The sequence below is a fragment of the Rhinopithecus roxellana genome, chromosome 2, assembly GCF_007565055.1.
Source record: "Rhinopithecus roxellana isolate Shanxi Qingling chromosome 2, ASM756505v1, whole genome shotgun sequence".
Classification (NCBI taxonomy): Eukaryota; Metazoa; Chordata; class Mammalia; order Primates; family Cercopithecidae; genus Rhinopithecus; species Rhinopithecus roxellana.
In genome coordinates this window covers 108,934,569-108,950,898 of record NC_044550.1, presented here as the reverse complement: position 1 = coordinate 108,950,898, position 16,330 = coordinate 108,934,569, and the positions used below count along the sequence as shown (strand labels likewise).

Below are 16,330 nucleotides of genomic sequence, written 5' to 3'. Positions count from 1 at the left end.
TTCAGGCCCAGGGGAAGGGAAAGCAGCTCTGTGGAATGGGTGCTCACTACTCTCCCTGAGCCACGACTCGCCTGAGACTCACCTTCAACATGGCACTCCCAGCAGCCAGAATCAAAAGACCACAACACAAAACTTATTTCTATCTTTCCCCAGAGCAAAGCCCACTGCATAGAACCATTGACAGAGACATTAACTCAGGCAAAATTAGATGCACCCCAGAGGCAGCCAGGGAGGGGCAGGGCTGGTACCAAAGGACAATGGGTACTGGTGGAGGTTTGAGAAGAGGAGAAGGGGGTGTTCCTGTTTCCCACCTGCCTCCTTCCTGGAGTTGTACGTGTGTGTGTGTAGGAGTGAGCCTCCTTCTCCCCTATGTTGCTTACAGACCCACTCTTTGTTTTCTGGAGGACAAGGACACATGTCCTGCCAAATCTCCTTGGTTTGGTGAAGCTATACCCTAGGTACCTTTGGGTCAAGGAAAAGAGATTCCTCATAAATTCGTCTAAATTGCCTGTTCTGGACATTTCCAAAGTAAATTTCTTTCTTTTCTTTCTTTCTTCCTTCCTTCCTTCCTTCCTTCCTTCCTTCCTTCCTTCCTTCCTTCCTTCCTTCCTTCTTTCCTTCTTTCTTTCTTTTTTGTTTGTTTTTTTGGTGTGAGACAGAGTCTCACTCTGTTGTCCAGGCTGGAGCGCAGTGACACGATGTTGGCTCACTGCAGCCTCCGCCTCCCAGGCTCAATTGATTCTCCTCATTCAGCCTCCCAAGTAGCTGGGATTACAGGTGGGCACCACCACACCTGGCTAAATTTTGTATTTGTAGTGGAGACAGGGTTTCGCCATGTTGGTCAGGCTGGTCTCGAACTCCTGACCTCAAATGATCCACCCGCCTCAGCCTCCAAAAGTGCTGGGATTATAGGAGTGAGCCACTGTGCCCAGCCTCTAAAGTAAATTTCTTAAAACTGATTTCATTCCTCACACTCAGATAATTGTATAGCTTCTAGTTTACAGACCAAAAGGGGACATAATTTTATATTTGTAAAAACTAACAAAATAGGTTGGCTTATAAATATGTATTTCAGTTTCTTTGACCAGCTGGAATATTTGTTATTTATTCTTCAAATGCAAAACGCCGAATCCATTTTTTAAAACAACAATAATAACAAAGTCCCACGCGTGCCAGCCAGGGAGTGTGGGACTGGGTGGGGAGGGTCTGTTGGCATGGTGGGGGGAGGCTTCTCTCCTGCAGGCTCACTGGAGGTCCCAGGGCAGCCCTGCCCAAGCGTGGCATGTGTTAGAAAGAAAGAATTCCCATCATTCATAACCGTCTCGTGAGGTGGCTTGGACAAGTGCTGTTCTTCTTTTACAAATGAGGAAATTAAGGCTGGAGAGGTTAAAGGATCTTTCCACGATCTCATGACTCCTTATGGCTGGAAACAGAATGTGGTCCCCTGGCTTTTCCTGCTGCTTCCTCAGGGACTGGTAGCTATGACAGTTCTGCTCTGATACGGAGTGTGCCCCTCCACTTCTCTCCATCCCACAGGACACATTTCCATGCGGTGAACATCAGTGCACACCAGGGACCCTTCTTCCTCACCAACCAGCCCCAGATAAGTCCCCCTAATGAACTGATGCTCTGAGGAACCCGTGTGGGACCACAGGCAAAGATCATGTAGCAGGGAGGCAGCACGAGAGGTGTTCATCCTCCATGTCGCCAGACATGCCTGTACCCAGAAGAGACAGAATCAGATGCAGGGCTTCAAAGGGAGACAGATGCAAGAAGTCCATTCAGATGCCTGCAGCTTCCATTCCATGCCTGTAGTTTCCCATTTGGATGCCTGTAGCTTCCATCCCATGCCTCTAGCTTCCCATTCAGATGCCTGTAGCTTCCCATCCCATGCCTTTAGCTTCCCATTTGGATGCTTGTAGCTTCTCATTTCATGCCTGTAGCTTCCCATTCGGATGCCTGTAGTTTCCCATTCTCCAGTTTCTTACCCACCAGTTGTTGCTGAGTGACCCAGACAAATCAACGACTCTCTCTACACTTCTTCTGGGTCCTGGCCTGTCAAGCTTAGAAACCAAGAAAACTCACCTTGCAGTGTCGTCACATGGGTGAACTGAGACAGAAGCACTTTGTAAACAGTAAACTACTGTCACAACGCCACCATTATTGTCATTAGCTAACTGGAGTGTGGGATATAAAAACAACAGATGGTTTCCACTTCCTTCTGAGATTGCAATCTAGGAAGCACATGCACTATATTCACATAAAAATAGTTTAAAGGCAGCCACATTCCTGAAGAATGGCATCATCCAAGATGTGCTTAATCTAAGTCTAATTTTCCTATAGATAATCACAAGACAGGAAGGGAATATGTTATCAGAGTGCCTATATTCTATATTCATGGTATACTTGCTTTAAAGATGCTTCAAAATGCATCCTAGCACAGTCTCTTTTATTTTGCAGAGTCTTTCTCCCAAATTAATGGCACAGTGGATCATGGCCAGTGACAGGCCTTCTTCATCTATCACATCTAATGTCGCTTCATACTACAGTTGACCCTCAGTATCCAGGGGTTCAACAATCTCAGATTCAACTAACCATGGATGGAAAGTATTCAAAAAGCAAACAACAAAAAAAAGATGGTTGTGTCTGTACTGAACACGTACAGGCTTTTTCTTGCCATTATTCCCTACGCCAAATAGTATAATGACTATTTACTTAGGATTAATACAAATCCTAAGTAATTCAATATAAAATTAGATATTGTAAGTAATTTAGAGTTGATTTAAAGTATATGGGAAGGGGCTGCGCATGGTGGCTCATGCCTGTAACCCCAGCATTTTGGGAGACCGAGGTGGGTGGGTCACTTGAGGTAAGGAGTTTGAAATGAGTCTAGTCAACATGGTGAAACCTGTCTCTACTAAAAATACAAAAAAAAAAAAAATAGCTGGACGTGGTGGCGTGTGCCTGTAATCCCAACTACTCGGGAGGATGAGACAGGAAAATTGCTTGAACCTAGGAGGCGAAGGCTACAGTGAACTGAGATCGTGCCATTGCACTCCAGCCTGGGAGACAGAGCTAGACTCTGTCTCAAAAAAAAAAAAAGTATACAAGAAGATGTAAGTAGGTTCTATGCAAATCTCAGACCATTTTCTATCAGTTAGTTGAGCATCGCTGATGTTGGTATCCTGGGGTAGAAGGTGCTGGGGGTCCTGGAACCATTCCCCTGTCATACTGAATGGAGTGTAATAATTTACAGTGCGTTTTCAGTGCCACTATATTAGAAAAGCTTATGTGATACTTTCATAGGATATCAAAAATATTAAATTATTAACACAATGAATTTTTTTAAACTGCACTATAGCCACAAAAATCCCTCAGGAAAACATCTGCTTTGATTCATTGTATGACTCCCCGTCATACTGACCAAGGCCTGTGGAGGTTTCCCCGTGGAGGTTTCTGTTTACCACAACCGTGGCACAGCCACCAGACCAGGGTCCAAACACGGTGTAAGTTTCGCTGGCTGTGCTCTGGATTTGCCATTCTGGATAAATCATGCAAATTTGGAGGAATTTGCACTATTTCAAATGTTGCCCATTCTGAAATTGAGCAATCTCCAGTAGTATTTTATTGCCGTTTTACATAGCATTATTTAAAACTTGCATAATTCAAATTTGCATGAAACGTTGAGTGTATTGTCCAAATGACAGCATGTTAACAGAGAAAACAGCATTCAAATGACCTCCATATCAGTAGAATAAAGGTGGGAACAACCGACTTGCATGTGGCTGGCTAATGGGGGAAGCACTTTTTGAAGGATGAACATTCTGAATATGTTGAATAAAAATACATTTTGAATACGTTTGTATAGAGAGTGATTTGGAGTGTGCTGAATAGAAGACATATGCTAATTCTATAATATGCCACTTCTTTAGTACCACTGGAAATGGCTCAATTTCAGAATCAATAGTTCTGATTGCTGCACTTTAGAAAGGACTCTGGATCATTTCTTTTTTGAAAAGCTATGCCATTGTCATAATTGTGTTTCACTCAGAGGCATGATAAACACCCAGGGTGGGGAACGAAGACACCCTCCAAGAGGAAGGAATTCTGCCTGAAATTCCTGAGGGTCCCAGAGTTTGGATCAACTTTGTCAAGCACAGCGCGTGAATTATGCAATATTTTTCAATAGCTAAAAGTAACCATTGATATCTGCCCGAAGGAAGCTTGACCTGGGAGTATGATCTTTGGTTGCCAGAGGATACATTAAATCCCTTTTGGTGTTTGTTTGAATAATGGAGTAGACAGTTTAGGTTGCTTAGCTGAACATAGAGCACATTTTTATCCCGAAAGGGCAATTAGAAATCCTGGCTTTAAAACAAAGACAGAATTCCTTCTCTGCTTGGATCAGCACACTAATCAGCTAACAAACAAATATTTATGAAGTTCCTGCAATGAAACCTTTGACTCTCCTGTTTAATAACTCTTGACAAATTCTCTAATATCCTGGCAAAGAAAATATTTTCTCTACCAAATCATCTTAAAACATGTTTATTTTTCCATTTCATCTTTGGACGAACTAAAGGTGTTTAATTTTTTTGCCCCATAGAGATGGGTTATTCGATTCTATGTCTCTTTCCAGTTCTAAGTTACACAGCCTTCGGTCAGCAAAACACATTTATTTTTCCATGATGAAAAAGATAGACTCATAGGATAAGATCACCTACCTAATGGTTCCCAAATCTGATGTGTGCATTAAAATCACATGGGGAACCTATCGATGTATAATCAAATGCTAGCTAATTTGCCATTAGTCCAAATTTCATTTTGGGGACCACTGACTTCATTTTACCAGCAGGGAAACTGAAGGTAACACAATTTGTGGCAGAGTTGGCCAAGAGACCCCAAATCTCCTCCCAGCTTGCAGTCCTGTTTTCGTTCTACTGAACTTCCCTTACGTGCAACAGCTTCCAGGATTAAAGAGATAAATATCTGTCCGTGAAATTTTAAATGGATTTTTGGACATATCTCTTCTGTTTGTTCCCCTGAATTTTGACTCTGTGAGTACCTTGGATATCAAGTTCCTTAATGGCAAGAACCTTTATGAAAAGTGACCAACAGCACAAAATCCTATACTAAGTACTGGTCAGAACAAGCTTCGAAGACCCAGTTTCATCCTTTAGGAGCTTATTTACTCAGCATTTACTGAAGGCTCACTCTGTGCATACTCTCTGCTAGGCTGTCTGAGGATATAAGAATTTTAAACAGACGTGTTTCAAAGGAATGTGCAGTCTCATCGAACAGAGAGGACCCAAACATACAAAAAGGTAACCAGTGTGTGCAATAATAACTCTTGTCCCTGGGTGTTTTAGTTAAAGTAGCTGCTGTTACCCAAAAACTCCCAATTGTATAGTATAAATTCCTGATGGGTGGGTAGTTTTCCTCCAGGTGGTGACTCAGGGCTCCAGTCTCTTTTGGAGCTCTCCCATCTTCAACACGTGGTTCCCGGGTCCATTTTGGTTTTTTGAATGAAGGTGATAGAAGGGACACAGCAGTGGGGAATCGCCTTCTTTGGGAGGTGAATCATCTTCTTTCTTTTCTTTCACACTCTATTGGCACTATATCACACTTAACTGCAAAGGAGGTGAGAGTGCAATGTGCTGTCCTCCTAGAAGAGAAAACGGAAATAGAAGAGAAACTAGTTACCCCACAAGGAACTTTGGTGTTCTTATCAGAAGAAAAGATCCTTGTGAATGCTCTAACGTTCTCTTCTAGGTGGGGCTTCCCTTGGGCCCCAGACGACCCCATTTGGAGATCATTGCGGGCAAAAGGAAATCACTCTGGAGATCATTCTAGGTTAAAGGAAAGAATTGTGCAAAGAAGAGGAAGGGGTGTCAAACAGTAGGCACAGCGAGCCTGAGGCCAGTGTTCAACTGGAATGACAGGTGATGTGGAGAAGTGGGACCCAGGCTATAGATATTTGTTGGTGTTGGCTTGTGGTGGCCTTGAATACCAGCCTAAGGAGTTTTACCAACATTTTAGGATAAAACCAAAACTCATTTAGACTTTATAAAGTTAGGCAAGGGCTTTTTAAGACCCAGCCTTAGTTTGCTGTTCTCTGGGCACTGTTCAGTTCCTAGTGTTGACTCCCAGCTTCTCAGAAGATAGCAGCAATGAATCCGGCAGCTGGAACACGTCCCCGTCCTCTCTGGCCACCCCCGGAGACTGTGTCTGCACACGGCCGCTGCTGGACTCTGGGTGAGTTTTCAGTTACTGGTTGACAGTGTTTTAAGATGGTTAGAGTCCATTAAGCAAGAGTGATTGGTTCATGGTCCTCTCCTTGCTGAATCAGCTCTAAGGTGACCCTCTGTTTGGGATCCCCCTTAACCACCAGGAAGCTCCCAGCGGAGTTTCCCATCCAACTTTGGTAACGCTGCAAAGTCTCACAGCAGGTGTTCTGCACGCTAATTTTCCCCGGCCTCCTTTTCTTCTGCTTTTCTTTTCTTCTGGTTTGTTTTTAACATCTTATTACAGTAGAAAATTTGATAAACCAATACTTATAAATGTGATAAATAAAAGCAAACAAATGCTAGTAAACCACCTTGAAGCCTGTTCTTGTGAAATACAATATGCATAAGTAAATACATAAAAATAAGTGATATTGCTATTGAATCCAAAGAAAACACAGCAACTTGGCCAGCCTGTCTGCCCATGACGTTTTTTAACGCAAGTGAACCAGTAGCTGAGTGAGAACATCAGGTTCTCTTCCCGTACTGTGTGGTGACTGCCTTCCTATGCATCCCCAGGCCATGGAACCACAAGGGACAGAGGTCTTAAATGGGTTCCCCTTTGTGGCCAGGCAATAGGACCTAGCCTTACCAACAGAATTACCATTGACACACATAAAAACGAATGTCTTCTCTTTTGTAGGATGGGGAGGGGCAGAGAGAGGATCATTCACAAAACAGATTAAGCACGGAAAAAGCCTGTTTTGAAAAATAGTGTCATAATAGGGAAGTTCTTCCCCGCAAGCGTGTGCACAGCCACTCTTGCTAATATGGTAATAAGATTCCACCCTTTCCTTCCTGAGACTAGGTCATGCAGAGAATTTAGTGGGTAGATATTTTTTGAGGATTCTTTTTGGCTCTTTCACGGGCCTCTCATGGTCCTGACATGGGTGACCACCCAGAGATGAATGTAAGAATATGACACAGGATTCTCTGGTCAGATGGAAAGTGCTGGATATACGCATGCATGCCTACTGGCTTCCACATGTATAGTGCTTTTTTTCTGATTATGCAAATAATGTACCCTGACTGTAAAAAAATTATGAAAAATTTAGAAAAGACAAAAACTATTCCTCACTCCATCTTCCAGAGACAAACTATACTTAACACATCTCTTTCCTGCTTTTATATATGTACATATCTCTCACCACAATGCACTCTGTATTACTGAGATGTATTGAGACGTATTACAAATGTATAACATTATATATGTCTTTTGTCATCTGCTTTGTTTGTACTCAATTTTATATCATGAAATTTTTGCCCATCTCACTGAAAAATCTTGAAGGACATTACTGGTGAAATGGACTGTGATTTCCCCAGCCATCGCACATTGCTGACCATTTCAGTTGTTTCCAGTTTTAAGTGCAGGCAGGAGAGAGCGTGTCAGTAGCTAAGCTTCTGTAACACTCCTGAAGGAAGTATGTTCCCGGGTGCCCCGCTCTGATCCCCTCGGGGAAACGCTGAGGATGGATTTGATTTCAAATACTGTAAATCAGGCCAGGCGCAGTGGCTCACGCCTGTAATTCCAACACTTTGGGAGGCTGAGGCTGGTGGATCACCTGAGGTCAGGAGTTAGAGACCAGCCTGGCCAACATGGCGAAACCCGTCTCTACTAAAAATATATAAATTACCCAGGCACAACGGAGTGCCTCTGTAGTCCCAGCTACTCGAGAGGCTGAGGCATGAGAATTGCTTAAACCCTGTGAGGTGGAGGTTCAGTGAGCCGAGATCGTGCCTCTGCACTCCAGCCTGAGCGACAGAGCAAGATTCTTACTCCAAAAAAAAAAAAAAAGCCAGTGCCATAGTATGGGTTTCTATGCACATATGGCAGTGAGCCCATTCATTGACTGTCAGGTAGCATCTACATATAATGGAATACTATTCAACCTTTAAAAGGAATGCCATTTGGATATATTCTACACCATGAATGAACCTTGAAAACATGATAAGCGAAATAAGCCGAATGCAAAAGGAAAACCATTATATGATTCCCTTTCTCTGAGATACCTAGTCAAATTCAAAGAGATAGAAAGTAGAGCAGAGGTCGCCAGGGGCTGCGGGGGTTGAGGGGAAAGGGGAATATTGCTTAATGGGTACAGAGTTTGTGTTTGGAATGATGAAAAAGTTCTGGAACTCAGTGGGGCGATGGTTACACAATATCGTGAATGTGCTTACTGCCACTGAATTGTACACTTGAAAATGGTTAAAATGGTAACTCTTATGTACATCTTACCGCAATTTTTAGAAACCCAAAATAAGGCAGGATTACAACACAGGAGGGTAAATACTGAGGTTCTGCCTAAAGGCTTGGTCCTCCTAGTGGCCCCAGATGACCTCATCCCCCTCGAGGGGGACACCCGGGGACTTTCCCACCCTTCTGAACCCGGCCTTCTCATTCTCTGATTTTCATCCAGGCTCCCCCATTCCAGCACAGCCTCCATTTCCTCAGGTGTCTGGTAAGTTCACCCCCATCCTCTGAAGAGCTCCACCCCTTCTCACAGGGCAAGCTCACTCCTCAGTTCTTCTTCCTTTCCAGGGCCTCCATTCTTATCCCGAGTTTCTAGCTTCAGCCAGGTGCCCAGGGATGCTTGCTGTGGCCCAATCCAAAGGCCTCGGCGGGAGGAAACAACGCAGCTCTCTGGGGACCAGGGTGGGCGGTATACCCCAGTGGCATTTCCTTTTCACTCTGTGCCGGGAGGGCTGCAGGCCGCCTGGGTTTGTCACTAACTGATCTACTCAAACACATCTCCCAAAGACAAATGTTGGTTGTGTTCTCCGGAGACACTAGAGTATTAATCCACACTGGGGGCTTCCTCCACCAGCCAGACACCTGCTCTGCTCTTGAAATCAGCGGGTCCCCATCCCTGGGCACAGGAACTTTCGGATTCTGATGTTCTCCTCCTGAGGCTGCTGGAATCACGGAAGGACTCCATTCCCCTTTAATGCCAGCTTTCCCATCCCCTGCATGTGGTCTCAAGACCTTGGAGCCCTTTCCTACAACGGGTGGGAGGGTGCGGTGGGGGGGCGGTGACAGTTTCTTCTGTCATATAAACATAAAAACTTCAGCAACAGGGCCTGATTGTGTCAAAGCTGAGACCCCGATATGCTGGAATGTGGAGAGAGAGACAGTCCTGGTGTGGGGGAGGTTAAGGGACATCAGACCAGCTGTTGAGCCACACGCTTCACCTGCCAAAAGCTCCATGGGGAAAAGCCGGAATCCTGTCAGAAGCTTGCACATGTTCTGACACACGCAGGTATGTCTTATTGACTTAGCAGGCTCTGACAGAGGCAGGGATTGAGTACGAGGCTCACGAATGTCTAACTCCCCACAGGCGAAGAAGGAAGAAGGCTGAAGGAGCTGCACTCACAGCAGGACGGGCCTTGGGCCCCAGGTGTCTGGAAAGCTGTGGGTGATGTGCCCTGGCTCGCCCCCATAGTGGAGCCCAGCACTCCAGGATGGAGAACACTTGTAAAGAATTAAATTAGAATGATGTGTCTGGGAGGTGGAGTCAGTAGCATCAGGAGCCTGCTAAAAGGGCGAGGGCAGAGTAGTGAGAAGTTTCTATACAGGCTGGAGATCCCTGGAAGCCAGTGGCAGTGGAGTGAGAGAAGAGAGAACAGACACCTCAAAAGCCAGGGGCCATCACTGGTGGCTGGACTAGGTGAGCAGCTCAGTGTTAGGGAGGTAGGTGGCCTCCGTGGGAGCAGCTGAGGGCAGCAGGATGACCAGAGCCGCAGGAAGCAGCTGGGTTATTTGCAGACAGCTCCCACCTGGGCTGCATCCATCACCCACACACTGTCTTATCCTCAGAGGCACAGGCCAAAAACGATTGCTTCTTTTCAGTGGCTACGTTTTGAATCAGGTGATGCTTGATAAAAATGAAACATCCTGCTCTTCATCACCCGACCTGCCTTTTCACCTACCCAAACAAACAAAAGCAAAATTAAAACAAGACAATAATAGCAATGGGTCATGGGACAAGCCACAAATACAGTTGGCACAGCCTGGGTACATCATGCACAGCAGAGTCCGCTCTGTTCCGCCTGGCTAATCGAATCCTACAAGAAGGGAGGCCTCAGTCTCCGCCTAGCCACTCCTATCACCCCAGATCACCGCTGCCTGAATGCTGCCTTCACCATCTCAGCCCAAGACACTGTGTTCTTGACATTTTAATCATTGGCATCATTATGACATTTCTTTGGCAATCGAAAGCAATGTTCCTGCTCCTGTGTGGGTTTGAACAAACAGCCCAAGGGGAGAAATAATGAATTCTTAAAGGAGAAAAAGTCTATTTCTCATCTCAAGCACCTGGAAGACTGAGGTGGGAGGATTGCTTGAGGTCAGGAGTCCGAGGCTGCAGTGAGCTATGTTCACACCACTGCACTCCAGCCTGGGTGGCACAGTAAGACCCTGTCTCAAAAAACAAACAAACAAACAGTTCCTGTAAGCAATGAGACACATAAGGAGTAATCCAGCACACAGGGCCTTAGCACACACCCCAGCCCGCACACTCCACAACCTTCTGCTCTTACCTCAGTGTCATAAGATGTGGCTTGAGCAGCTCCTGCCCAGACAGATAAAAAGCAGGTATAACATAGTGACCCCCAAGGGACCCAAGGCTGCCCCTGGTCTGCGAGAGAGGAAAGAACACAGAGAGCCTACACTTTCCCGGAACTGCATTGCTCACCAGCCAAGCTGTGGCTTCCCTGGCACATGTAGCTGGCATGGGCTCCGTCCACAAGCAGGCCTGGCTGAGCAGAAGGCAGCTTCCAGGAACTCCAGGGTGCAGTTATTGTGTTGATCCAACAGGTGCCCAGGCCAACACCAACGTGGGGCCTGAAGCTGCCTGCCCACTTCTCTCTAAACTCTCAACCCTGACTGACAGCCACACTCACAGCAGGATGGGCCAAAGGGTCATGGGACAAGCCACAAGTGCAGCTGACACAGCTTGGGTACGTCATGCACAGCAGGGTCCGCTCTGTTCCACCATCAATTAACCCTGCCTCCTAATTGGGCTTAAGAGCCGGCAGGACGCACCTGTGCTTCAGCAGTGCGGCTCCCGTAATGGCTGGATTGCCACACGCTGGGATCTCAGTATAGCCGCCCAGATGTCCTAAACATGTTTTAGTCGCCTTTCTAGAGAAGGTACAGACCATGGTTATAGTAACAGGAAAAGTATGAAACGGGGGAAAGTACCAGGATGTCCCCTCGTGGACTGTCACTACTGGCTGTCACTACAGAACTTTTATTCATTGTTTCTTTGTTTTTAAAACATGTGTATATGCAAGGCCTTGTATCCTTCTGCTATGGGTCCCTCATGGTTGACCTGGGACCACAGACTTCAGGTAGACAGCTCACTGTCATGCTGCATTAGGGCATAGCTGAGGCACGGTGGCTTATTGTTTGGGCTGAGGGCAAATGCAGCTTTCAGTGAACTCTCTTCCAGTGCAGTTTTGGGTAGGGAGGATGTAGAAGTGTGCCCAGAAAGGCTGAAGACGTGTTTTTTTTGTTTTTGTTTTTGAGACAGATCTTGCTCTGTCGCCCAAACTGGAGTGTAGTGGTGCGGTCTCGGCTCACTACACCCTCCTCCTCCTGGGGTCAAGTGATCCACCTACCTCAGCCTCCCAAAGTGCTGGGATTACAGACGTGAGCCACTGCCCCCGACCCGAGGATTTATTTTTTATTTATTTATTTTTTGAGACAGAGTCTGGCTCTGTCACCCAGGCTGAAGTGCAGGGGTGTGATCTCAGCTCACTGCAACATTCACCTCCTGAGGTCAAGTGATTCTCCCGCCTCAGCCTCCCAAATAGCTGGGACTACAGGCGCTGCCACCACGCCTGGCTCATTTTTGTATTTTTAGTAGAGACGGGGTTTCACTGTGTTGGTCAGGATGGTCTCGAACTCCTGACCTCCAGTGATCTGCAGCCTCAGCCTCCCACAGTGCTGGGGTTCCAGGCGTGAGCCCTGCGCCCGGCCACTTACGAGGATTTTGAAGGGGCTTTGGTGATTCCCTGTTCCATGTGCCCAAGAAATCACCATCAAAAATCGATACACGTTTTGTCGTAACAAGGAGATACACAAAGGGGTAGCGACGACCTCTGCCTCGGGAGTCAGCAAAGACTTCACTCAAGAACTGATCTTGCAGGATGGGTGAGAATTTTCTAGAATGAAAAAGATAGATAGGTTAGTGTGTCTCAAAAGCACGCCCAGGACATGCTGGTGGTTCCATTCCCAGTGGTCTGAAGGAACATGAGAAAAAATAAAGGCCTGGTAGGACGCTTTTCAAAAAGCTAAATTTATTTGATTGAAAAGAACTTAGGTTTGGAAGGATGTACTTTCTACTTTTGGAGTGTTGCTATTTTTCTTTCTCCTATGAAATCAAGCTGAAAATAGATGATACCATCTATATTATCATTTACATTCTCTCTTTCTTAGCCTAATAAAAACATCACGTTTCCCACATTTTTAAAAAAAGTTACTGATCTTTGAAATGCAAAGGTCTGAGGGCTACCATAGCACACTCTAGGCCAAGGTGCTGGCTGGTGCAGGCTGCCCCCCACGGTGTATGCGGAGAACTGGGAGGAAGCCAGGGTATGTGGAAGATGGGACAGAGCCGTGGTTTAGGGTTAGATGGAGGATGGTCTGTCATAGGGACCTTGGACTTCATTCTTTAGGGATGATTAGGGGTTTATAAATGAAAGAGAGAGCAGATTATATTTTACTGGAACCCAGGAAGATTCACTTTGGTTCCAGTAAAGTAGTGGGCTGGAGAAGAAAGAGATGAGACAAAAAGATCAAGACCATTTATGCAATTTTCCAGGGATAAGATGAGGGCATTCATGATGATCAGTGGCGATACAGACAAGGAAACCAAGCAAGACTCGAGAAACTCCTAGGAGAGCACTGGCCTCAAAGACATTCATGTGATGAATGCTTTAGAGCACTGTCAACTCATAGACACAACCTATATGTATCTTGTGTGATACAAACAGTATGTCTGAGGAGGTCTCGGAGCTGAGTCTTAAAGACCAATTCGTCCTTCGGGCCCACAAATCCTAGTTCCTGAGCCAACTCGAGCAGTAAAGAGCACTGGGGTACCACCTGTTCTTAGTGCCACCTAAGAACATAGGCCTTTGGGACCACTGGCCAGTACATGAATCTGACACTTTTAAAAATAAGAGATGATAGATTTAAAAGACTCTGGGGCGGGGGAAGGTCAGGCGATTTAAAAGAACAGAATGGATTTGCAAGTATAGATGACAAACTACAATGAACACTTGACCTCAGTGAGAGGGTGGCAATGGGAAATGACGGAGACTGTGGCAAACTCAAGCTCATGTGCCCTACCTGAAGGGGGCAGCTGCCATTCTACACCAGCTAACCCTTGCCATATAGGAATGGAACCAGATTTTTGAAATTTTGAACGAAACCGAAATCTGAATTTTTGTTTTCTACTAATCCAAGTTTTGAAACATAACAGCAGCACCATGTGAGTTGAAATCAATTTTGTTGGCGAGATGAGTTTGTTCCACAGACCTCCAACCTTAGACCTTTGGCCCAGGGATTAGATAACTATTAGGCTAATACACAAGACCTCACACCACAAAGAGAAATATGAAGATAGGTAGTGATAGAGGTGAGATATGAATCATCTGTTAGAAGGAAGAAAAGAGTATGAGACACTTTTTAACTTAAAATGAATAAATTGTTATTCATGATTCTCCACTTCTGTTACCAGAGAATGTTATAATGGGTTTTGGAAAATAGCACTTGTAACCATCAAGCAATGCCATTGCCATTGTTACGTTTGTCTTTCACAGTCGTTTTATATGAAGGAAGAAGAGGTATTGTTATCCTCATTTGGCTGTTGAGAAAACGGAGGCATGGCAAGGCCTGCAGTTCCCTAAAATCACTGAGTGTTAGCGGCAGGGCTGAGTCTAGAACTTTGTCTACCATCACCACCTCTGGCATCGGCCTACACAGTCACTTGTGAACAGGCCCTCTTAGAACAGGACATTTCAGCAGCTGCTGGTCTCTGAAAGTGCCAGAGACCCTCAGCGCAGGGAGGCAAGGTGGGAGAGAGGTTGCAGAAAGCACCGCAGACGCACCTGGAAATGCTTACCGACCCACGCGTGCCCACGGCCCCAGCAGAGGCAGGACCGTGGATACCAATCCAGGAGTGTGAAGAGAAGCATCTCTTGTCTGCACAATCCCTCAGTGGCTCCGCTGGGGGCTTTGCTGCACTCGGTTTTTCTCACCTGCAACTCGTCAAACAGCATTCTGTTTTTGTCTTTATCGCTGTTTTCATCGGGATTTGGAAGGAGCTATAGCTTTATAAACACAAAATGCCAAAACAAAAAAATTTTAAAAAGAATTTGGAAGGGGCTGGATTTAGGTCTGCTGGGTTGTTTCTCAGGTTGCCAACTTTGGGGTGACTTATTTTGAAAGTCACTTTACTGGGGCTATTCCCAATACTTGCATTCACCTTTGCAGACTAGCGTGAAAACATATGTAATATTTGGAAAATATGCATACACTTAAGCAATGATTTTTAAGTGTGCACTTGGGAAACTTGTATAAAATCTGAGAAATGAATAAAACATCAAAGAGGCAGAATATTATAGTAGTTTGGAGTAGGGATGCCAGGGCATGGGTTTAAACCCTGGATTTATCATCTTCTAGTTGGATGACTATGGAAACATACCTCCCTCCAGCTTCCAAATACATTTATCTATGTTATAACACCCTTAGGAGGTTATATGATGTACAAGTAGGTTACCTGGGAAACAGACTGAATGGAGATTAGCATGCAAGATTTTTATTGGGGGGTGCTTTTGGGATCAACTCCTTGTGGTGGAGGGCAAAGCAGCAAATTTGGACAGAGGGAGAAACTGGGTTGCAATTTAGTCTCATCAAAGGCTAACCCCATGAGAAGCTCTGAGCTAGTAGAACTTTTCAGAGTTATCCTGAGTTGGGGTGAGGGGACCCTATCTTAAAATTCCCATGTGGATCAGTCTTTGGATACAAGCTGCCTCTGGGAAGGCAGTAAGTCTCACGCATAGTGGCTTCCTTCAGCCCAGAGCAACTCCTGAGGAGGACTGAGAATTGAGGGCTATTTGCAGGCAGCATGCCCAGCAGCTGGGGGAATAAGACCATCATTCAGAAATGAAAAACTGGGCAATGCAACCTAGCTTCCACTACAGTGAGACAATCTACACACCAGTCCGCACACCATTTCACACATGCATGGAACAATAGTAGAATTGATTGATGCATGATAACTTTCAAGTATTAAGGTCATTTCCTTACTTTCAAAGCACAAACAAAAATAATGCATAATCAGAGAATAATGGAATCATACAAGCTGGGAGGCATTTTAGGATTTATCTCCACCAATTGCTTTATTTAAAGATGAAGAACAGAAAAATTTAATGACTTGCCCTAGGTCATGGCAGAGTCTAGATTTAAATTTAGGCCACTGGGCTTCAAGTTCAGTGACCCCTCCACCATATTACAATAAAACACATTGTAGGCCAGGCATGGTGGCTCACGCCTGTAATCCCAGCTCTTTGGGAGGCTGAGGTGGGCAGATCACTTGAGGTCGGGAGTTCGAGACCAGCCTGACCAACATGGAGAAACCCCCATCTCTACTAAAAATACAAAATTAGCCAGGTATGGTGGCGCATGCCTGTAATGACAGCTACTTGGGAGGCTGAGGCAGGAGAATTGTTTGAACCCGGGAGGTGGGGGTTGCAATGAGCCAAGATCACATCATTGTACTCCAGCCTAGGCAACAAGAGCAAAACTCTGCTTCCAAAAAAAGAAAGAAAGAAATTGTAATGGGAATAGCAAATAGATTTCATCTTTTATGCCGACTCTAATGAATTGGTAATGACTGCCTAGATTAATATGTTGAGAAGGAGAATCAAATTAGAGGTTTAATAGAACCTAGACCCTCATTCTGGGTTCTATAAATTCCTTGGCTCAGAGATGAACACAAAAATGCCAAATGAGTTGAAAATGGTATTTCTAGAGAAAAGTG

At 45.3% G+C, this 16,330-nt stretch overlaps 1 long non-coding RNA gene across 1 annotated transcript; it reads right to left on the bottom strand.

Moving 5' to 3' along the window:
- Positions 1-4,656: 4,656 nt before the first annotated feature.
- On the bottom strand, positions 4,657-11,487 carry LOC104673797. The gene is made up of 2 exons (XR_749562.2): positions 10,821-11,487; positions 4,657-5,665 (listed from the first exon to the last, which is right to left on the bottom strand). It is a non-coding gene; the product is annotated as an uncharacterized LOC104673797 (long non-coding RNA).
- Positions 11,488-16,330: the final 4,843 nt, after the last annotated feature.